This window comes from Giraffa tippelskirchi, chromosome 1 (genome assembly GCF_054371585.1).
Source record: "Giraffa tippelskirchi isolate mGirTip1 chromosome 1, T2T-mGirTip1v1.2.pri, whole genome shotgun sequence".
NCBI lineage: Eukaryota > Metazoa > Chordata > Mammalia > Artiodactyla > Giraffidae > Giraffa > Giraffa tippelskirchi.
In genome coordinates this window covers 203,898,175-203,921,116 of record NC_137275.1, presented here as the reverse complement: position 1 = coordinate 203,921,116, position 22,942 = coordinate 203,898,175, and the positions used below count along the sequence as shown (strand labels likewise).

Here is a 22,942-nt window from a genome sequence, read left to right as displayed (position 1 = left end):
CACACAGATGCACATATACACATGCACACACACACACACACACACACACACGCACACACACAGGGAGGGAGTAGGAATCCTGGAATGTAGAAGTCACTGGGAGCCATTTCACAAGCTGCCTAGCACAGGGGTCAGGCCGTGAGGAGGCCCCTCTGCACCCCTTCCCCTGGAGTTTCTGGGGCAGGAAACTTCTGCTCTTTTGGCCCCCGTTTCCTTGGGGAATGGAGATTTCCCTGGGTCTGCAGCAGCAGCTGGGGGCTTCAGCTCCGAGATGGCACACCCGTGGATAACACTATTGGTCGAGCCAGGCACTTCACCATATTCATGGCCCAGGAATCCCTTCCGTGTCCCTCTGTGTGTCCTGGGCATCCTCACAGCAAGGCAGCTGGTTTCACAGACCAAGGGTCTGAGAGTGAGCCTGGAGAGAGCTTCAGAAAGCACACACAGCGACGTCTGCTGAACTCTACTCATGGAGGCAGGCCTGGAAGTCTGCCTAGGTCTGGGGGCTGGATGTGGGCTCCCCCTGGATGGGTGGGTTGTGAGATCACAATAAGAAGAGTGGCTAGGATGGAACAGTGTAAAGACCCTCTGTGCAAACTCACTCTTCCCCACTAGCCAATCGGATGGGTTAAACTCATTCTGAAAGGGAGGCATTCATTTATTATTGCTCCTCCCAGAGAGAACACTCACAGGCTGAGGGGTGGGCTGGAGACCTGGATTCACAAGGCCTCAAAGGGCAGGAGACTAGGCCCAGGGAAACACTGTGGGGAGTGCTTTTGGGGACACGTGAGACGTTTCACAGAGCCAAGCAGAAAGGACTTGGTCACTCTCTGGCCCGGCTCGCTTCATGTCGGTGCAGGTGGCTGACTCCCCTTCAAGACTGGCCTTCAGCCACAATGACTGGGCGGTGGCTGACAAGAGCAGAGGTGCCTTCAGGGGACACCAAGACATGGGGGATGAGTCTCTGGGTGGTGCCCCCACCAGACAATCCTGACCTCTTGGGTCCTCCTTGGCACCCAGGGGTGGCAAGGCTGCACCCCCACAAAAGGTGGGCCCCTGGAGCGTGGGGCAGAAATTCCCCATCTGGTGTGTCTGGGACATGGTTCTGACCATTTCTAGGTGTTTTCCTGAGTCTAGGGCCTTGCTGTAGTTTTGCAGATCCTAGCAGGTGGGACAACCGTGGTGTGCATGCTCAATCAAGTCTGATTTTACCACCTCATGGACGGTAGCCCACCAGGCTCCTCTGTCCATGGAATTTTCCAGGCAAGAATACTGGAGTGGGTTGCCATGTCTTATTCCAGGGGATCTTCCCTACCGAAAGACAAAACCTACAACTCTTGCATCTCCTGCATTGGCAGGAGGATTCTTTATCACCGCAGCACCTGGGAAGCCCTAGACAGGTGGGAAGCATGCTCCTTCTGGGTGATCCTCAGAAAAGTTGTCCCACTGGCCCATAAGAAGGAAGGATGGGTGTTGTGAGACCAGAGTGGGCTGACAGAGCTGGCAGGGCCTCAGCTGAAGTGCCCAGACCAGATGCTGCTCCTGTCCTAGCTTCCTGGTCTGTAAATTTGGGGCTGTATCTCACTCTCTGGCCCTCCCCCAATTCTTCTGGGCACTGGGGCCATTGTCTGGTGTGCAGATCATTAACAAAATACACTAGGTTGCAAAACGTTGATTCCTGAGCACTTTCATTAGCTCCATCTGCGTTTCCCAACAGCTTCCAGCTGGCTCCCTCGCTCTCTCTGCTCTGGCGTCAGGACCGTCTCTCTCCAGCGCACAGTCATCCTCCTGTGACTCTTTTCTGGGATCCCACTTGGCAACAGTTCTCTCGACAGAAACAATAAAAGTCTTTGTCTGTCTTCAGAGAAGTCCAGGAAACTCCTTAACCTGTGTTGAGAGATGATTTTCTAGTTTTATCCTTTCCCCTCATTAGCTTAGTGTATTTAAGAACTCTCTATTTTGCAAAATGATAATATTCTTTAATTAACTCCTTTACAGAATTGTACATTCGATCATGGGCTTCCCAGTTGGTGCCAGTGGTAAAGAACCCGCCTGCCAGTGCAGGAGATGTAGGAGACACAGTTTCAATCCCTGGGTCAGGAAAATCCCCTAGAAGAGGGCATGGCATCCCATTCCAATATTTTTGCCTGGAGAATCCCATGGACAGAGGATCCTGGAGGGCTACGGTCCATGGGGTCGTAAACACTCAGACACAACTGAAGTGACTTAGCATGCACACACACATGCACATTTGATAATAGACATCTACTGGTAGAAAAGCATTGTGCTAGTAGATTCACCTACGCTGACTGTATAATCCTCACAACAGGTAAACTAAGACATGGAGAGACTAGACTGCAGTCAGCAAGGAGTAATTCTCCAAAGAGCAGTGGCAAATTCTGGGACACACTTGCCATGCAGAGGTGGATTCCAGCTCCTTCTATTGAATGTGGGCTGGCTTCAGTGGCGGGAAGGATGGTGTGTGGCTTTAAGGCTAGATCAGAAAATGCAATGCAGCTGCTTCTTGACTCTCTTTCAGGACCCCTATTATTGGATTCTGGGGCTTCCCTGGTGGTGCTAGTGGTAAAGAACCCACTTGCCAATGCAGGAGACAAAAGAGATGCAGGTTCAACCACTGGGTCGGGAAGATCCCCTGGAGGAGGGCACAGGAATACCCACTCCAGTATTCTTCCCTGGAGAATTCCATGGACAGAGGAACCTGATAGGCTATAGTCCAGATGCCTCAGAAAAGGCCACAATTCCAGATGTCCCAGCCACATCCACTGCCACTGTTCAAGCGAGTGATCTTTCAGATGTCTGTAGTGTCTAGGCCACCCCAAGCTATTTCTGCTGAGTGCTGCCCAAGTTGAAGATTTATGAGCAGAATAAATGTGGTGGTTATTTAAGACATTACATTTTGCAGTAGTTTGTTGCCCAGCAATAGATAGCCAAAGCACCAGGGCTGAGAGTGAAACCCAGGTCTGTCTGTCTCCCGGGAACCCCACCCAAGAAGCAAAGTAAAAAGAGGAAACTGACCATGCCTCTTGTTCTAGGTCTACTGCCTAGGTTTTTTATCTGACCACCTTCGTAAAGCCAGAGCCACAACAGCCATTGGTGATGGGGGCTGCCTTGCTAACACTGTTATTTCCCATGGTTTCTAGGAAGCCACTGTGGCTCTGGTTCCCTGGAAGTCCCCTGCCAGCCGCTGGAGCTGTTTGCTTAGAGGAAAGGAGCTAATCAGGGGGCACCTCACCACCTCTCAGGGCCACCAGGGAGAATATCTAGACCTGGAAGACAGTATTGTTTCCCTGGCCTTTGGTGCCCCACTTCAGAAACCTCTAGCTTCTTACAAGTATTTTCATCATCCTGTCCCCATGAGAGATGGGGTTGAGATGGAGCTGTTGATCCATTGTTTCATTGTCATTTGGGGTTGTAGCTGCAGAGACCTGTGCTTAATGCCTTAGCCCCATAGCCCATCAGGGGTGATGTTCACACCCCAACCACCCCTGGCTAGCACTCTGGGGTCACTGCCATCTGGAAGTTCAGGGACAGACAGTTTGATTCAGCAGTTCAGGTGCATTTGGGGTACTGAATTTCACACTGTCTGGACCTGTTTTTACCAAGTTGAGGTCCTTGGAATATGCAGCTGTCATTCTAAGACCCTGGGAACTCCAAGGACTGTTGAAGGCACATCTTATATATGCAGTGAATTTGTAATATATTTTTCCTTTTTAAAAAATATTGTATTAAAAAACACATAACATAAATTTTACCATCTTAACCATTTTAAAGTGCATGGTTCAGTAGTGTTCAGTACATTCACGTTGCTGTGAAACAGATTTACAGAAGTTTTTCCGCTTTCCAAACTGAAACTGTCCTCATTAAATACCAACTCTCCACTATCCCCTTCCCTCAGATCCTGGAACCCACTATTCTACTTTCTCTCTCTCTCTCTCTGTGTATGTGTTAGTTACTCAGTTGTGTCCAACTCTTTGTGACCCCATGGGCTGTAGCCTGCCAAGCTCCTCTGTCCATGGGATTTCCCAAGTGAGAATGCTGGAGTAGGTTGCCATTCCTTTCTCTAGGACATCTTCCCAACCCAGGGATTAAACCTAGGTCTCCTGCATTGCAGGCAGATTCTTTACCATCTGAGCCACCAGGGAGACCCTTTCTGTTTCTATGAATTTGACTCTTCTAGGGAATTTGTATAAATGGAATCACATAGTATTTTCCTTTCGTGACCGCTTATCAGTTAACAGAACATCCTGAAGTTTCATTCTGTGTAAGATGATCCTTCTTATTTAAGGCTGAATAGTATTCCACTGTATCTATATACCACATTTTGTTTGCCCATTCATTCATTCATTGGTGGACACTTGGGTTGCTTCTACCTCTTGGCTCTTGTGAATCATGCTGCTATGAACATGGGTATGCAAATGCAATGTACTTTTTGTGTTCCTTTGGCTTGTGATGGTGGCCCCTTTCCTCCTGGGCAAACTCAGAATAGCTTGGACCCTCAGTAGTTGGCCATTCATGGAGTCCAGGCTGCAGCCTGCACTGGAGCAACCTAGAAAGAAACTGGCTCCAGCAGCTGCCAGATGTCCTCACACTTAAGAGGTCCAGGTGCCACGAGATACAGCCCATGAATTACCCATAACTAGTTTCCTGACAGCCATGGTTGTCATCCCACCTGTTGCAGAAAAGAAGTCTCAAGTTTCTTTGGCCAGGTCGGCTTAAGTGTTTCCAGCACCAGTGTTTGCAAATACAATTGCAGGGCCTATGCCTCTGGGCCTCCCGTTGGATTGTCTGCTGAATTGTAAGCAGACCCAGGCGGTTTGAGAAATCCTGATGGAGCAGCCCAAGACAACACTTAAAGAAGCCAAATTTATTGCAAATAGATATGAAACCTTCTAATCTGATTGTACATCTATGTAGAATTGTTCAGCAGCGTGGGCCAACAAATACTAAGCAGAGTGAAAAACTGGCTGTAAAATTTGATAGGCTGTGGGGGCTTGCATGACAGATGGGGTGGTGGGTGGGTGGGTGAGGGAACTGGGCTCAAAGGTTAATGTTCTGGGTGGCTCTCAGACCTACAGGGCAGTCTGGGCATTAAGACATATGATAGCCTAAGATCTCTTTCCAGAGCAAAAGTAAAGACTGCAAAAGGCCGCCAGCTATGATAAACGAGAGATATGAAGGAGAGAGGGTCATAAATTGTGGAGTTTAGGAGGTGTTAGGATGCAAAGAGCAGTGGGGAAGTGAGAAGAATCTGACTGCATTTCCCGTAAAATATGGTTTAGCTCCCAAATCAGTCTCACGTTGTATGTGTTTGCAGTGCACTTATAAATACCAGATTTACGGCACTGCTCTGGAAATGATCGGTGGCCCTAGGCAACACTGAACAGCTCAGAGATGACAACAGTGCTATCAGAACCAGAAAACCAGGCTTGGTTCCCCTTCAGCCCTCGCCAGCCCTCAGAGGGGAGAGGCTGGGCAAGCAGGGGACAGCTGCCCCCACACCCAGCCCTCGCCACCTCCTGTTCTACCTGCATGGCTCTTGTTGGGGCTTTGCCCTGCTCTACCTGCTTGCCCCATGTGACAGCCTGACAGATGCCCATCTGGCTGTAGAGTGAGGGCTGGGAGCTGCTGTAAAGACTGTTGGGCTCTGCCTGGTGTGTCTCAGAGCTAGTTGGACACCCTAGACGATGGCCAAGCTCTGGTTCCCTCCTGAAGGCTCTTTGTGGTCATGATTTCGTCATCTTTGAGTAATGGTTTGGACTGAAACTTAAGCAGAAGAATGACCACAGGAGCAGCAGTTCTGGCTGAGTTATCCCCCAGAGAATTGGATTTGTGCAGGAGAGGAAGTCGAAGCTAAATTCTGTGTATTTAGCAGTGAACAGAAAGGGGAGAGCCATATAACAGAGCTGAGTATACAGAGCCAGAGTGGCACTTGGAGGGAAATTTATAAACTATAATCATGGATTAGAAAGCATATAAGTAAAAGAATTTGAATCAAGTACTAACTCAGGAAGCTAGAAAAAGGCCAGCAACATAATCCTAAACAAAAGGAAAGAAGGAAGAAAAACAAATGAACAAATGTAGTCTTTTTTGAAAAACAAACAAATGTAGTCTTTAAAAAATCAATTATTTATTTTTATTGAAGTATAGGTGATTTACAATGTTTCAGATGTATAGCAAAATGATTCAGTTATTCACATATATTTATATATAAACTCTTTTGCAGATTCTTTTCCATTATAGATTATTCCAAGATACTGAATATGGTTCCCTGTATTATTCAGTAGGTCCTTGTTGTTTATCTGTTTTATATATGCATGCATGCTAAATCGCTTCAATCGTGTCTGAGTCTTTGTGACCCTGTGGACTGCAGCAATCCAAGCTCCTCTGCCCATGGGATTCTCTAGGCAAGAATACTGGGGTGGGTTGCCATGCCCTCCCCCAGGTGATCTTCCCCACCCAGGGATCGAACCCGTGTCTCTTATGTCTCCTGCATTGGCAGGCAGGTTCTTTACCACTAGTGCCACCTGAGAAACACATTTTATATACAGTAGCATATATATGTTAACACCAAATTCCTAATTTATCCTTCCCCTTTGCCAATGTTGAGACATGAAGTAAGTGAGAAACAAATGTAGTAGTTAAGATCCATGAAATCTGAGAACTGGTCATTCTCCCCACCACTTATACAGGCCCAGAACCTTCTTGCAAACCTGATCAGGGAGGAAAGAGAGCAGATGCAGGTGTAGAGGTAGAGAATGCTCAAATATGAGAAGTCAACATGTGAATTTTATATCAATCCATTTGGAAATCTAGACTTGATGAATTTTTCAGAAAACCAAGTCCATTAAACTGAATCAGAAGAATTCTGAATGCACCCAAAATGACAGAAAAAATGGAAAATACAGTCAAAGTTCTCTACCTCTATGAAAGCACTGTGCTCACACAGGTTTTAAGACTCATGTAACCTTAAAGGGAAGGCCCATTCTCACAATATTTTTTTCAGAGCATTACAAAAGAGAGAGAAAGATTTGTATGCAATTCTACAAAAACAGAAACACATTTGAAAGTAAAGATGGACAGAACAAAAATGTATGTAAAATAGACATATAGTAAGTATAGTATTTTTGAGCTTCCCAGGGGTTGCTAGTGGTAAAGAACCTGCCTGCCAATGCAAGAGACATAAGAGGTGCAGATTCAGTCCCTGGATCGGGAAGATTTACTGGAGGAGGGTATGGCAACCTACTCCAATGTTCTTGCCTGGAGAATTCCATGGACAGAGGAGCCTGGTGGACCACAGTCCATAGGGTTGCAAAGAGTCGGACATGACTGAAGTGGCTTAGCACACATGCATGCAAGTGTCATATTTAACGGTGATGTTTTGGAAGCATTTCCATTATCGTCAGAAAAAATACTTGTATGGCTACCATGAGCACATATATTCAACATATTTTATAAGATCTCAACCAAAACAGGGAAAAAATAAGACAGAGAAATATTTAAAGGGGAGAGACATGATTTTAATTATCTGCATGTAAAAAGATCCAACATAGTAAATCATGCTAATTTAAACTCTTACAGTTTAATTGAGTAGCTGGGCCCAAGATAACTTTACAAAACATAATTCATTTTCTAAATGCCAACATAAGGATGATGTAAATTTTCAGAAAAAATTGTATTCATATTATTATTGAAAACTGACAATATCATGCAATATACATAAAAAAGGGCTTCCCAGGTGGCACTAGTGGCAAAGAACCTGCCTCCAGTGCAGGAGACATAAGAGAGGCAGGTTTGATCCCTGGTCGGGAAGATCCCCTGGAGGAGGAAATGGCAACCTAGTCCAGTATTCTCGCCTAGAGAATCCCACGGAGAGAGGAGCCTGGTGAGATTATATAGTCCATAGGGTGGCAGAAGAATTAGATATGACTCAGTGACTAAACAATAAGAACAGCACACTATATACGTAGAACCCTAAGACTCTTTACTGAAAGAGCTAAAAGAAGCCTGTTTGTGGGTGGAAGACATTGCTTCCAGGTGGCTTATAACCCCGGAGTCCCTCTCAGAGGAAAGCAGTAGTCTCTTTCCAGAGTAGCAGGAGGGTGCCGTTGCCAGAGTGTGCTGGGGAAACAGGACACATTCTGCACCCCAACTCCTGGACCAGGGCAAAGCTGGCTGCTCCTCACCACCTTGGGTCACCCTCATCCCCTCTCCACTCTCACCCAGCCTCCTCCTTGGGAGGAAACCTTGGGAGGAGGGGAGAGCCAGGCCTTCCACAGGGCTGGGAACTATCAGCTCATTTCCCAGAGGGGAGAACTGGTCCATCCTTCTGAGACACTCCTGTGATGAATAGACCTTTTGAGAGGTTGGGGTGGAGAGAGAGTCTTGTCTCCGGGAGTTTTCATTACATCACCTGAACTATCAGCCTCTCCTTTGACTTGGGTTTTTGCCCTATGGGAAGGGGGCTGTGTGCGGACTGGTAGAGCTGCCTGGGGGCCGTCCCAAGGCCCTGATAATGCCTGCGGAGACTTCACTGGCTCTCAGCCCTGGTGAGCTCACCTCCAGAAGGTCCCTGACCTCATGACTGCAGGGTATTTTCCTGGCTTTCTGAGCTGTCAAGATTAGCTACGCTTTTCCCCTCATTAGGAACCACAGCCTTGCCTGAGATGGGAGGATCCTGCAAGTGTGCAGACCAAAGGGCTTTGAGAGCTCACAGTGAGCATTCCCGGAGCATCAGCCTCACTTGGCCATGCTTAGGGTTTAGCGATTGCTTGGACTGTGGGCGGGGCCGCTGATATACATGTTTCCTTTTTGGTCTGAAGTCTTTTTTTCTCCAGTCATAAGAGTGGAAAGGTTTGAACTTTGGTTCATTTGGAAGTTGAAGTGAGGTTCATCACTCTTATACCTCAGGGGTGGTTGTTAAAATGCACATCTCTGAGCCCGTCTCTTAACAATTCTAATAGACTGTGTGTGTGTGTGGTATGTGTGTTGTGTGTATATGTGTGTTGTGTGTATGTGTGCGTTTTTTGTGTATGTGTGTGTTATTTATGTGTTTGTTGTGTGTATGTGTGGTATGTGTGATGTATATGTATATGGTACTATGTATGTGTGTCTGTGTGTGATGTGTATGTGTGTGGTATGGTGTCTGTGGTATGTGTGTGGTGTGCATGTATGTTGTATGTGTGTGGTGTGCATGTATGTTGTATGTGTGTGGTGTGTATTCATTTTGTGTATATATATGTTGTGTGTGTGTATGGCATGTGATGTGGTGCATGTGTGGTGTCTATTTGTATTGTGTCTATGTGTACAGTGTGTGGTGTTTGTGTGTGTGATATGTGTGTTCTGTGTATGTATGTGGTGTTTGTATGTATGTATGTGTGGTGTGTGTGTGGTGTTTGTGTGTGTGGTGTCTACATATGTTATATCTATGTGTGATGTGTGTGTGGTGTTTGTGTGTGGTATTTGTGTGTTGTATATGCATTTGGTGTATGTATATGCTATGTGTGTGTGGCATGTGATGTGGTGTGGTGTCTATATGTGATGAGTGTGTGGTGTGAATGTGTGTTCTATGTATGTGTGGTGTGTGTATGTAGTGTATATATGTGTGGTGTGTATAATGTATAAGTGATATGTATGTGGTGTGTGTATATGTGTGTGTGTGATATGGATGTATGGTGTTTGTACATATGTGTTTGTGTGTTCTGTGTATGTGTGTGGTGTGGATGTGTGGTGTTTGTACATATGTTTGCATGTGTGTGTATGTGTGTGTGTGTGTGTATGTGCTGGAAGGCGGCAGGAATCTTAACTTGTTCCAGTGATTCTGCTACAGAAGCTCCGGAAAACGTATTGCGTCAAACCCCGGCGGGCTAAGCCAGTTAATTTTCATTCACAGATTATATACTAAATGTTGCTGAAAAGTGGGGAAACAAAAGGAGCCTGGGCAGTCTTCTAGAGAAATAAACCCCAGGCTTGGTGGGATGCTGGATCTCAGTAAACTGGGGCCTCTGCTTCCTGCCCTCTCGTGAGAAGACTGGGGCGGCGCAGCCTCCAGCTCCCGTCTGTTTGTCCAGGGAGTGGGGAGCTGGCGCAGTTTGTCAAGCAGCGGGGGTCAGCGGTCACGCCAGCCCTCTGTGGTCAGGGGCCCGGTGAGTGTCAGCAGGCGGGACACTGTTTGGACAGAAAGGACCTGCCTTTCTGTCAACACTGCAGCATTTGTCTCCCGCCACCCCCGTGGGAGTTTGTTACCGGAAGTCTTCGGCGCTCCCAGGGCAGCGAACACTCTCAGGACTGGAGCCGCAGGCAGCTTCTGGGCAGGACTCCGGTGCGGTTCCATTCTCTGGCTTTGTCAGTAAGTCCAAGTCAAGTTTGAGTCAAAGAATATTTCTAGTTGTATATAAAATGACATAATAATAGCCGAATTCTTTCACTTAACAAAGTTCCAGTATTGGCCCTTTTAAATACTTTGGTCTTTGGACATTTATTAAGTCTTTGTTGTGCAATATTTGAGTTTGTTGTGTTTGGGTCCTAGTTTAAGACTTTCCTATGAGACATTATCTTTTCTGATATATATATAATATATGTTTATATTTATATCTATTCCCAGGTGGCGCTGGTGGTAAAGAACCCTCCTGCCAAGGTAGGTGATTTATTATAGGTAGGTTCTATCCTTGGGTGGGGAAGATCCCCTGGAGAAGGGCATGGAAACCCACTCCAGTATCCATGCCTGGACAATCCCATGGTCAGAGTAGCTTGGCAGGCTACAGTCTATAGGGTTGCAAAGAGTTGGACGTGACTGAAGTGACTTGCATGCATGCATGCACACCTCTATCTATATATCTATTTTATGTACCGTATACCTAACTGGATATAAGTGGAACGACCTACCTCCTCTCTGCACCAGCTCTCCCAGTTCATTTTCCTATGACTGTGTTGTCATCATTTGAAACCTGAAGTGCTTCTCAATTGTCCCTCAACCTGGTGATTCGGTCTCCCAGCTCCTAGCTCCCTTTTCGCCAGTCTGTGGTGGTCTGGCTGTATTGCTTTTGCCTTTTGGTGCCCACTCAGCTGATGGTGATTGCAGCCATGAAATTAAAAGATGCTTACTCCTTGGAAGGAAGGTTATGGCCAACCTAGATAGCATATTTAAAAGCAGAGACATTACTTTGCCAAAAAAGTCCGTCTAGTCAAGGCTATGGTTTTTCCAGTGGTCATGTATGGATGTGAGAGTTGGACGGTGAAGAAAGCTGAGCGCCGCAGAATTGATGCTTTTGAACTGTGGTGTTGGAGAAGACTCTTGAGAGTCCCTTGGACTGCAAGGAGATCCAACCAGTCCATCCTAAAGGAGATCAATCCTGGGTGTTCATTGGAAGGACTGATGTTGAAGCTGAAACTCGAATACTTTGGCCACCTGATGCGAAGAGTTGACTCATTGGAAAAGACCCTAATGCTGGGTAGGATTGGGGGCAGGAGGAGAAGGGGACGACAGAGGATGAGATGGTTGGATGGCATCACCGACTCGATGGACATGGGTTTGGGTAGACTCCGGGAGTTGGTGATGGACAGAGAGGCCTGGCGTGCTGCAATTCATGGGGTTGCAAAGAGTCAGACACGACTGAGCGACTGAACTGAACTGAACTGAACTGAACAGCTTGTTCCTTGGGCACTTCCCAGCCCACCTGAGCGAGGTGTGCCCTAGGCCAGTTGCCTGGCCCTGCCCTCAGCGAGTTTGCTCCTTGTCCTCTGTGGCTAACTTTCATGAGGCCACTTTGCTGGCTGCCCAGCACCCTCACAGCCATCTCCCTCCCCTCACCTCCTTTCTGGACTGTCTCTCTCTCTAGAATGAGATCACAGTTCTTTAAAGAAGAAACTGGAAGGTTGTCCTTGCCTCCTGCCACCTCCAGGACTCACCAGATGCTGGTAACTGCCTGGGAGCAGGTCGGGCTGCAGGTTACTCACTGCTGTGGGCTTTGCTGTCACTGACACCGTACAGAAGAAGGGGAGAGAACGGTGCATTCATCTGAGAGCTCCAAGGCCCCCCTTGACCTTGCGGTCCTTTGACTTTCAACTCCTATGTATCCAGGAGCTTCTCTTTAAGTGCCCGGTGTGTGACATGTGAGGGCAGAGCCTGCCCAGCTGCAGTGGTGGGCTCTATTAAGTTCTCACACCCCACACAGCATCCCAGGCAGGCTTGAGAAACCCGGGGCCCTGAAGACAGCAGGGTGTGGAGTCTGAGCACTTTTTCCCTAATAATGATACAAAAGGGTTCCTTCTGGAAACAACATTTGGATAACTTTCTAGTTGGAGAGGAAAGAATTCTTTAGTTAAAACATCTTTTGTGTTCACCCTTTCCTCGTTTTTGTGTTTTCAGGGCCAGTTGGAAGGGAAGAATTGCTTCTGTTGTTTGATGAGCAGCTTTTACCGTGCAGGTGGAGGAAGGCTGTGGCCCAGGAAACAGGCAAGTGTACAAACAAAACATCTGCTCTATAAATAGTCCCCCCACCCCGACCTCCACCAAGCGTGACTCAGGGGACCTGGGCCAGCGGCTCCAACTGTTCAGGCTGACAAATCCTGTGTTGCTTATGGAAACATGGCAAAAGCAGCTTGTAATTTTTTATTCTTCATTCTTGTTTAGGCTTTGGAGAGAGGGAGAGAGGGATGACTTTCCTTCCATGTCAGATTATAACCCACATCACTGCTGATCTCGAAAATCATCGGAAGACAGATGTGGAAGGAACAGAGCTCCGCGTCCTGTAGTTCCAAAGGCCTGCGTGAGCAGGATCCTGGCTCCAATAGAAGGAAAATAATGCATAGCTGCTGTGAACCTGTAACCGTGCCACTTTCCCTGTTGGTTGGAGATGTGATCTTGGCAACAGGAAACCATCTTCTCTTTGAAAATAGCAATTATTTACAGGGAAAGTGTAGGTTGTTGTTTGTTGCTTAGTCGCTAAGTCATGTCCGACTCTTTTGCGACCCCATGGACTGTGTTCGGCCAGGCTCCTCTGTGCATGGGATTTCTCAGGCAAGAATACTAGAGTGGGTTGTCATCTCCTTCTCCAGGGGACCTTCCCAGATCAGGGATCAAACCTGCATTGGGTTCTTTACCACTGAGCTACCAGGGAAGCGCCTTTCAGAGTTCTAGTTCACTCTGATTGATTTCCTTTATGCTGCTGCTAAGCCGCGTCAGTCGTGTCCGACTCTGTGCGACCCCATAGACGGCAGCCCACCAGGCTCCCCCGTCCCTGGGATTCTCCAGGCAAGAGTACTGGAGTGGGTTGCCATTTCCTTCTCCAGATTTCCTTTATAATTCTGTGTATTTCATTAATTTAAAAGCATTATTCCATGAAGCGGTCCATAGACCTTGCCAGACTGTCCTTCGAATCCATGCACAGAAGGTGCTGGGACCCTGTGGGAGGGGTGCACTCTTGGACTGGAGGAGAGTGGAGGCTGTGCGGGTCCTGGCAGAAGTGCCTTCTGTTGCCCTCCATGCCAATATTTGCAGTGAGTGGGGGGTGGCCCTCATTAGCTATTAGGACTAATTATATGCCTATTCCTTTATGTACAGAATAATGACACAATTACATGTGTGGACTGTATATGGAATTTTGACTTAGATGAAATTACCTTTTGAAGCAATTTTCTTATCCCTTAAAACTGCAAAGGTGAGTTTCTTACATTCAATAAGGATAAGTTGATGTAAATAGATAGAAAGACAAGGTTTAGCAGACAATATACCTTAAAAGTTCTTTTTAGAGGGGGCCTGTTTTTTTTGAGATAGTGAAGCGTGTAGTAATTTGTGATATAATTACTCTTGGAGTAGTTGATACTGATGTTCAATTGAACTTTGATGAAGAATTCATTTCACGTGCACAAGCGTGGAAATATGAGGCATTTGAATCACAGTAGAATTCACCACCATGTATAAAATAGATAGGTAGTGGGAAGTTGCTGCATAGCACAGGGAACTCAGTTGGGTGCTCTGTGATGACCTAGATGGGTGGGATGGGGGTGTGTGTCAGGGAGGTTCAAGAGGGAGGGGATATATATATATACATATAGTTGATTCACATTGTTGTACAGAAGACACTAACACAACACTGTAAAGCAATTATACTCCAGTTGAAAAACTAAATTCCTGTACCCAAAGGGGAAAAAAAAAAGAAATAGATTATTATACTTAACTTTCATAATCAGAATCCAAAGTACCACAACACCAGAAACTTTCACACAATCGGCAAGAGCAGAAGCAGTTGTATCTGCTTCACTGGCTGAAGCAAAGTCATTAAAAAAAAAAAATTAACAACAATTTCATTTCTTGTTAGTTTCCTATTTTCTCTTTAGTTCTTTTGTGTGATTTTCTAAGCCAGACAGTTTCTTAGGAAGGCATATCACACAGATAAGGATTCCATAGATTGTGTGTGTCTGATAGGCAGTCTCATCACCAGCAAGCATGGGAACTGCTGTTTCAGCTGCTCCATCTGGCCTGGGGAGATGTGCACGCAGGCTCAGAGTCATCTGTCTATCTTTTGCTGCTGGGGATGGTCCTTTCATTGGTGATCTTCTCAGACAACCCGGGACAATAATCAAGCCCATATTCCCTGGCCAAGATTCCATGTGTGAGCTTAGCATTCACAGGTGGTCAGTTCTTTTGAGGTGAGAAATTGGCAGTGCCAACACCTTAATTTGCTTGAGCTCAGAAAAAAGACACCACCTCTTAAGTAGTTTGGTGGATATTCTGCCTTACTTTGTGTTCAGTCAGTGCAGTCACTCAGTCATGTCTGACTCTTTGTGACCCCATGGACTGCAGCATGCCTGGCTTCCTTGTCCATCACCAACTCCTGGAACTTGCTCAAACTCATGTCCATCAAGTTGGTGATGCCATCCAATCATCATCCTCTGTTGTCCCCTTTTCCTTCTGCCTTCAATCTTTCCCAGCCTCAGAGTCTTTGTGTTAGTGAGAATTTTTGAGGGGGACATGAAGACCCATGGGACCAGGTAGTTCCTTACTCACCCGAAGCAGGGAGTAGGGCTTCCCCTAAGACCCTGGCCACCCTCTCAGGTGTCATGGTAATATGCTGATAGGTCTAGGGGATGCAGGAATATCAGTGATGCTTCTCCACTTCCTAAGGCAAGGTGAGGCTGGGGACTACCCAGGTGACTGTGGAACAGTAAAATGGCAGGGCTGACCAAGTCGGGGGGTGAGGGGAGCTGGGCAGGCTGTGTCCAGGGCATCTCTGGAGTTCTTGCACCTTCAGGAGAGAGTGCTGGTCTGCTGGTCTCTGCTGGAACCCAAGATTTTCTGGAGTTGTTGCAGGGAGAAGTCAATTCTGACTGCTGAACCTATTTCTTTGAATTGCTCTCTGTTGCTTTTGTTATTACAATTATGATCATACATAATGGCCTGCCTCAGAGAATCCTGTCCCTCTGCTTGACTGTTAAGCTAAAGTGCCTTTGTTCATAACCCTGTCCACTTGTAGACTGCAGGAAAAAAGAAATTAACATATCCCCCTGTCTGAGGCTTGCCATTCTAGGACATTTTTGCAAGGTTAGTGGGCTTTTTACTTTGTTTCCTCACCTTCCCACTCCCATCTCTGATCTGGCATCCAGACCTGGACAGGATGGTTATTTTGAGAAATTAGTGTGCCATCTTCTTGGTCAGCTGGCTTTCCAAATAAAGACATATTCCTTTCCTCAACACCTCATCTCTTGGATTAATTAGCCTATTGTTCAGTGAGCAGAGTGAGCTTGAACCCTGTAACAGAGTTGCAAGGATAGGAGGGCCCAGGTACGATGCCAGAGCTGTGCCAACCTAGCCAGGCTGGAATTGCACTGTGTACTGGGCCTTCCTGCATTAGTTATCCATTCCCACATGGCAAATGATGGCAGAAATCAGCACCCATGTGTTACTTCACAGTCTCTGAGGCTCAGGGGTCCGGGAAGGACTTATCTAGTTCTTCTGCTCAGGGTCTCAAGTTGCCAGCTGGGCTGAGGTCTCATCTGATTCTTGATTGGAGAGAAGTCCACTCCTGACTCATCCATGTTGGTAGCAGAGTTCATTCTTTGTGGCTGTAAAATGAAGGTTCCCATGTTCCTGCTGGTACCTGGCATGGCCTACTCTCAGCTCCCAAATGTGTCCCCAGGCCTTTGCCCTGTGGTGCCTCCATAGCCTCTGGCATAGCAGGGCAGCCCCTGGCATAACAGGGTAGCCCCTGGCATAGCAGGGCAGCTCCTGTCTATAAAGTCAGCAGAGGGAGAGGGCTCTCACGTCAACAAGGGGGTCCTAGCTAGTCCTTCTCTTAAGAGCTTTCATCCGATTAAGTCAGGTCCTCAACTGAAGCATCTCCTTTGGGATAACTAACTTTTTTTTTTTTTTCAATATTTGAGACTTTGGGCTTACCTGGTGGCTCAGTGGTAAAGAATCTGCCTGCCAATGCAGGATACACAAATTTGATCTCTGATTTGGAAAAATGATACATGCCATGGAGCAACTAATCCTGTGTGCCACAGCTAGTGAACTTGTGCTCTAGAACCTGGGGGCCGCAACTACTGAAGCCCAGGAGACTTAGAACCTGTGCTCCGCAATGAGAGAAGCTACTGCAATGAAAAGTCCAACCACTGTAACTAGAGAGTAGCCCTTGCTCGTCACAACTAGAGAAAAACACGTGTAGAAATGAAGACCCAGCACAGACAAAAATAAATAAATGAAATTACAAAAAATAAATAAAATTTGAAACTTTAATAGTATCTGAAAACTTGCTTTACCTTTGCCATCTCCTATGGTCAATTGGGCAGCAGCAATGTAGTTGGGACCACTTTGCATCTATGGTTGCTGTGGGGTGCAGCTCACCTTCAGCTCCTGAGGATCTCTGATGGCTTCTTTGAGCCCCAGCCCAGATGCCTGTGCAAGCTTGTGGTGGAGGATACCAGCTCCCTCGAAGGTTTCCCGTGCATCAGAGTGGGAGGAGGTAAGGAGAAAGTGGATCCCCATCTTCAGCTTGTCTTTGGGGTCCTGCTCTCCCCCACCTCACATCTGTCGGCTGAGCTATAGCAACACCAAATGCAGGCCTCTCCTCTCCATCAGCCCTATCCTTGTGGAAGGTCTGATCCCCTTTGTGTCTTGTGCCCCTAATTCTCTGCTAGGCTTAGTGGTTCAGCCTCTGATGGAATCACAACTGGCCCCTGGGGTCAGCACTCTGTGGCCAGAGTTCAGGGTGGTTAAGCCAGGGGCTGTGTCCTCATGAGACCATCCCTGTTGTGTACATCCTTGCTGGTCTCCACCTGTTTCAGGAGGTGGCTTTTGGTTTCACTGTTTGCAGTGAGGACCCCATCTCTGAGACTCCATTCCATCCATGGAGAAGCTTGGACATAGGAAAGTTAGGTTCTTTCACCAGGTCATGAGGAGGATGACTGGGATTTGAACCCCATGGACCAAATTCATCATGCTTTGATGATCATTGGGTGTGGCACCCCTCCAAGCATAAAGGCTCAGGGAGGTTACACTCCAAGCTTCCTTTTATGTCACCACCACACCATAATTCCTCTTCCACCAGAGCTGGAAGAAACCTTCCAGGCCACGAGCATGATAACTTTGCTAAATAGCCCAAGGACTCACCCTCATGCAAGGCTTTCTGTCTCCCACCCACTGATTTCCCCACAGATACATGTTTCTTTTTAGTGATCCTTGGTGCTTTGCATAGATGGTGCATGAAATTTCATAATGGTCCTCTACACACTTTATTGTAATTGCTGGCTTGTATGCCCATTTTCTGGCTGACCAGTGAGCTTTTGAAAATAGGCAGCCACGCGTTCTCATCTGTGCAACCCCAGCACCTAGTTCATGACCTTGGTAAAGGTTTGTTGACCAAATGAAGAAGATGAAGACACAGAACCAGGAGTGACAGAGCCAGAATAACATTCGGGTTTCACTGTTTACCAGTCAAGTAAAAACTTTGGCATCTGTGACTCTTGGTCACCTATTAAAGAAGAGATTTCATCAGCACTGGATGATGAGATAATCACTTTCCGAGGCTCCTTCTGGACCTTCCAATTCTTTTCAAGATTCATTCTAGGTTTTTTTTGCCAAAGATATGAGGTTGTTTGATTCAAAGATATAGACTGTGGATTTAGAAAATTCTGTTTTTGTCACTAATGAACTGGATGTTCTGTGTGTTTGTGTGTGGGTGTTAGTTGCCCAGTTGTGTCCAACTCTTTGTGACCCCTTGGACTGCAGCCCACGAGGCTCCTCTGTCCATGAAATTCTCCAGGTGAGAATACTGGAGCCGGTTGTCATTTCCTACTCCAAGCGATTGTCCCAAGCCAGGCATCAAACTTGGGTCTCCTGCATTGCAGGCAGACTTTTCACCCTTTGAGCCAGCAGGGACCTCAGCTTCCAGCTTATTCATCTATAAACATGAAGATGATAAGAAGAGTGGGAGCTCGGGGTGGCTGCAACCTTCTTCTCCCAGACGACTCATGGATGCAGTGCTGTCACTCCATCACTTGCTCAGCAAACATTCATGGAGTCCTAATAAACGCCTTGCTTTAGACCAGGCCCTCAGATGTGGAGAATGAAGACCTGTGAGAGTGAAGATGTGTAGGAAAAGCGAGACATCAAAACAGGAGATGGGGACCCAGGTGACAATACTCCTTGGCCACATGAGTGGGGACCCATGGTGAGACGGAGTGAGGGAAAACCAAGGGAGGTTTAAAAAAAAAAAAGACTTTAGCCAAGTCTTAAAGATGGGTCATGGGTAGGTGTTCTATATACACTAGGTTTTCCCTACTCATTGTCATTATCTATAATCAAGTACAGCTAATCCCGTACTTATGCAACCGTTCCATTCCAAATCAGCTTTCTCAACTTGAACTTTGCATGAGAAGAAAAAGAAACAAACTCCGCTGCCCTTTTTTTTTTTTTCTGAAGGTTGCTTTGAATTTAAAGATACAGAACCCTTTATATATGCACACAACTTCGGATCTATTTCCTTGTTTCAAAATACTTTGATGTATTGAACTTTCATGGAGAGGGAGAGAGGTTTGGCCATGTTCACACTCCAATCTGTTTCCTTTGTCCTCTAGTCTGTGAGCAGGTCCTGTCCTTCCCGGCTGGGTCCTTCTAAGCATGGCCAGCATGCAGCCTGGTGTTTGCGGGGGTCAGAGCTGGGGACAGAGGGGTGAGCCGCCTCCTTGGAGAGTGTGCTCCTGCAGCCTCCATCTTCAGTCTGTGGGGAATTCATCTCTTGAGACTGTTTTGTGCTATGCTGGGGGCGTGGCTTCTCCAGGGGTCCTTGACTCTCCCCTGCTCTGTGCCTTGGAGACTGATGCAAACAGACCCATCAGACTGCTCTCTTACCTTTGTCTTCATTTTAGGGTTCAACCAGTGGGGAACTCCAGCAAGACACAGGTCCCCATCGTGGCTGTGACCCTGGACTCTTTGTGCCTCTCTTGTGAGAGATGCTCTGCAGCACACTTGCTTTTCCATTTGTCCACAAGCTCTCCCCACACCTGGCCCCTTCCAAGTTCAGGATTCTGCTTAGGACCATCCTGGGAGGTCCCGGATGTCCATATGGATGGTGCCCCTTGAGAAAGTGCTGTGTGCGTCACAAGGTGCTCCTGTTCCCCCTCCCCCACGTCCCTTCTGCCTTATTACTTTTCAAAGCATGCATCCCTCTCCAAAATCCATCATGCAGCCATTCTCCTGTTCCCAGTTAGGTAAGCTCTAGGAGAGACGAGACCTTTTCTATCCTAGCCACTGGGGAATCTTCACCATCTAGATCAGGGTTGCCCAGTAGTAGGTGTTCACTAGATATTTTCTGGGAGGATGGATGAATCAAGGTAGTTTTGCTCTGCAATGTCAGTATTAGGTAATAGACACCAAGGAACTGGAAATACACTTGAGAACAATACCAAGACCTGTGTCCCTCAGCTGAATCCAGTTTCTCTGAATAGAAGCCTTCTCCCTTCCTCTGCTTTCTGTGCTTGGTGGCAAGCCCTGGGAAAGGAGGAAAAAAGGGCAAGTCAGTGGACTGCTGAAGGGATGTAGAAATGCTCAAGAGAAGAGAAAGCCATCTGGCTCCAGGAACCCCCAAGCACCCGACCATGAGGGATTGCAATTTTTCATCCAGCGCCCACTCAGGAGGTCTTTTTTTCTGGCTTTGAGGAGACAACCTGAATGCTTACTCTTCATTCGGTTTGTTTTCCTTGCTAATCTTCGAAGCAGTGACCACATCCTTTCTCTCTCTCATTTTATCTGAACCTCCTGAGAAGTTCACACGAGTCACGGTTAGTGGTCTGAGAAGCAGAGCGGGAGGAAGGGCTTCCTGCTGACCTGTGCCCTGCACTGCTGGTGATTTGCATGTGTCAGTTGGTGTGCAGATCCCAAGTCAGATGTGGCTTTCCTCTTCAGCTGAGCAGACGGTCATCATGTGCACTGTTGTGAGGGCTGGCTCTTTCATCTTTTCCAAACAACTTGAGCGCACAATATAAAATCTGAAAAACTGATCATAAAAATTATTCAGATGTTGTTTTCTTTCCTTGGAAAGCTGGTGGCTGTTTATGTCCTTGGGACTCTGGCTTCTGATGACGTAGCAACATGAATGGCTGAATGGGCCTGAGGAAGGTCACTGGGATGCTGGCGATCACCTTGGTGAAAGGGAGCCTGTGTGCTTGGGTTCTCGGAGCAGCGATGCTGGGGTAAAGAGAGGGGTTCTGCCACAGGGTGCTAAACAGACCTGGGTTATCAAATGTGCCTCTAGACCACAGACCCCTCCCAAATCTCAGGGCCCTGCTACTCAAGTGGGGTCCGTGGACTACAGCGACAGCATCACATGTTAAAAACACAGAGTCTCAGGCCACACTCCAGCCCCCAGGAGTTAGGATCTGGATTCTGGCCGGGCACCAGGGGAGGCGTGACTGTCAGTGTGGAAGCATCACTCACTCCCTTCAGGCTGCTGCAGGGTTTGTGGCACCAACCAGAGTTGCTGAGGGTCTTTAATGGAGAAGTGGGCCAGGTCTGGGCAGAATGAGTGGGTGGACATGTTGCACAAGCCTCCCCTGTCAGCTTGACCTCTGAGGAAGGTGGGTGCTTGGCTTCGTGTGCCTTGGGCTGGAGGTGCTGCTGGCCCAGGGAATGGTTGGCACCTAAGAGGAGCTGGGCCCAGGAGATTCGGGATGATGTGCTATGAACGGCCTTCCAGAGGGCCCTGGAGGCAGTGGTAGTGGGGGTCCCTGCCCTCTGGCTCATTTCCCTGCTGCTCCCCACTGTGGCCCTCTGGGCTGTCCCTAGCTAGCCTCCTTGGCATGGGGAGTCATAAAGTGACCCAAGGCCATGATGCCTGTTCTTATGATCCAGGGCACTGTGTCTGTCCAGCATTTGCTGCCTGAAGCAGGAGGCTGTCCTCATGGCCCAGTGGATTCTTGCACCCATGGCATCTCTGAAAGGTCAGAGTACACTACTGTGATTTCTTCTATCGTTTGTTCATTTCAGGCATCAAGTTAATCTCATCAAGTTCCTTATCTCGTTGGGCATTGCTCTCTGCATGTGCATTGTATTTCCACACCCCTGGTTCTCCATGAACAGTGACCAGAAGACTCCTTCCAGACCCTTCTCCCATTCCCAGAGGATAAGGTGTGAGAGATGTGCTTGTGGGGCCACTGATGAATCATAGCACCTCCTGTGCTCTTTTTCACTGTATTTTTGCATGGAATTTGTCCCTAGGTCTGCTGTGACCACTGTCACTCGCCACCTGACAGTCACCTGAACTTCAGCAAGTTTCATGCTTTCTTCCTTTCTTGGTGGTATGTGTCTTAAAGATTCTGTGATCACACAGCTCAGGAAATCATCTATGTCCCAGTGACTCCTCTCAGAAGCCCCAGAGGTATTTTATATTGAAACACAGTTGCTGGTTGCCTACGTTGTCCTTGGTTGGATAAATCCTTTGTGATTTTTAAATTCAAAAATATTTCAGAATCTGTGACATGACACTGATGCTCGTCTCTCTTATTCCATCTTACAGGAAAATCTCTAGGGGAAAAAAGTGGCCTCAACACTTGTTTTCATGATTGGTCAGGGCTGGTGCATCCTTCCGGGTTCAAAAGACTCCGACAGGTGTGTGCACGGCCCTGGGCCTGACATGCAATGAACTCATAGTAAATGCTCTACACCATTATTAGTGGGTGTTCATTTTAATGATCTTAACATGTATTGAAATACAAAGATGCATTTCATAACAAACCTGGAGCTTTCCCCACCCCCCTGGACATTCTGGGCAGTACGGGCTCCCTAGCCCCACCTCATAATGTCCAGGAATCTGTATTCTAACTGGACTTTATTTAGCCACAGGGGTGACACTCAGGCGTCCTGAGTCAGAACCTCAGTGCATTTGCCCCAATATGTTCAGAACAAGTTAAACAATGTGTTGCTGACTTAGCTAAAAGGCTGGCTGTGAACCCAAACCGTCTATCATCGGTAGGTGACTGATGCCATGTGTCCTTAGGCCCTCCTTGTGTTTCCATCTGCTCTTAGAAGACAGATGATGGACAAGTCAGGAAAGAGTAGCAAAGGACTGACTTCTGGCTGGGGAACCCCTTTCTCATCTTTGCAAATTTACAGGACCACAGAGCTACTGCTGCTGCTGCTGCTAAATCGCTTCAGTCGTGTCTGACTCTGTGTGACCCCATAGACGGCAGCCCACCAGGCTCCACGGTCCCTGGGATTCTCCAGGCAAGAACATTGGAGTGGGTTGCCATTTCCTTCTCCAATGCATGAAAGTGAAAAGTGAAAGTGAAGTCGCTCAGTCATCTGACTCTTAGCGACCCCATGGACCATAGCCTACCAAGCCCCTCCGTCCATGGCATTTTCCAGGCAAGAGTACTGGAGTGGGGTGCCATTGCCTTCTCTTCCTAGAGCTACAGAAGGCCCCAAAGGTAG

At 47.4% G+C, this 22,942-nt stretch overlaps 1 long non-coding RNA gene across 1 annotated transcript in view; it reads left to right on the top strand.

Moving 5' to 3' along the window:
- Nucleotides 1–22,942, top strand: part of LOC145538948 (uncharacterized) — a 170,081-nt gene that overhangs the window by 101,494 nt on the left and 45,645 nt on the right. The window contains exons 8-17 of the long non-coding RNA XR_014077352.1: nt 10,622–10,654; nt 11,223–11,934; nt 12,386–12,472; nt 12,650–13,036; nt 13,580–13,676; nt 16,807–16,979; nt 21,500–21,640; nt 21,731–21,890; nt 22,029–22,120; nt 22,625–22,938. This is a non-coding gene — a long non-coding RNA (uncharacterized LOC145538948). The remainder of the gene's footprint in view (nt 1–10,621; nt 10,655–11,222; nt 11,935–12,385; nt 12,473–12,649; nt 13,037–13,579; nt 13,677–16,806; nt 16,980–21,499; nt 21,641–21,730; nt 21,891–22,028; nt 22,121–22,624; nt 22,939–22,942) is intronic.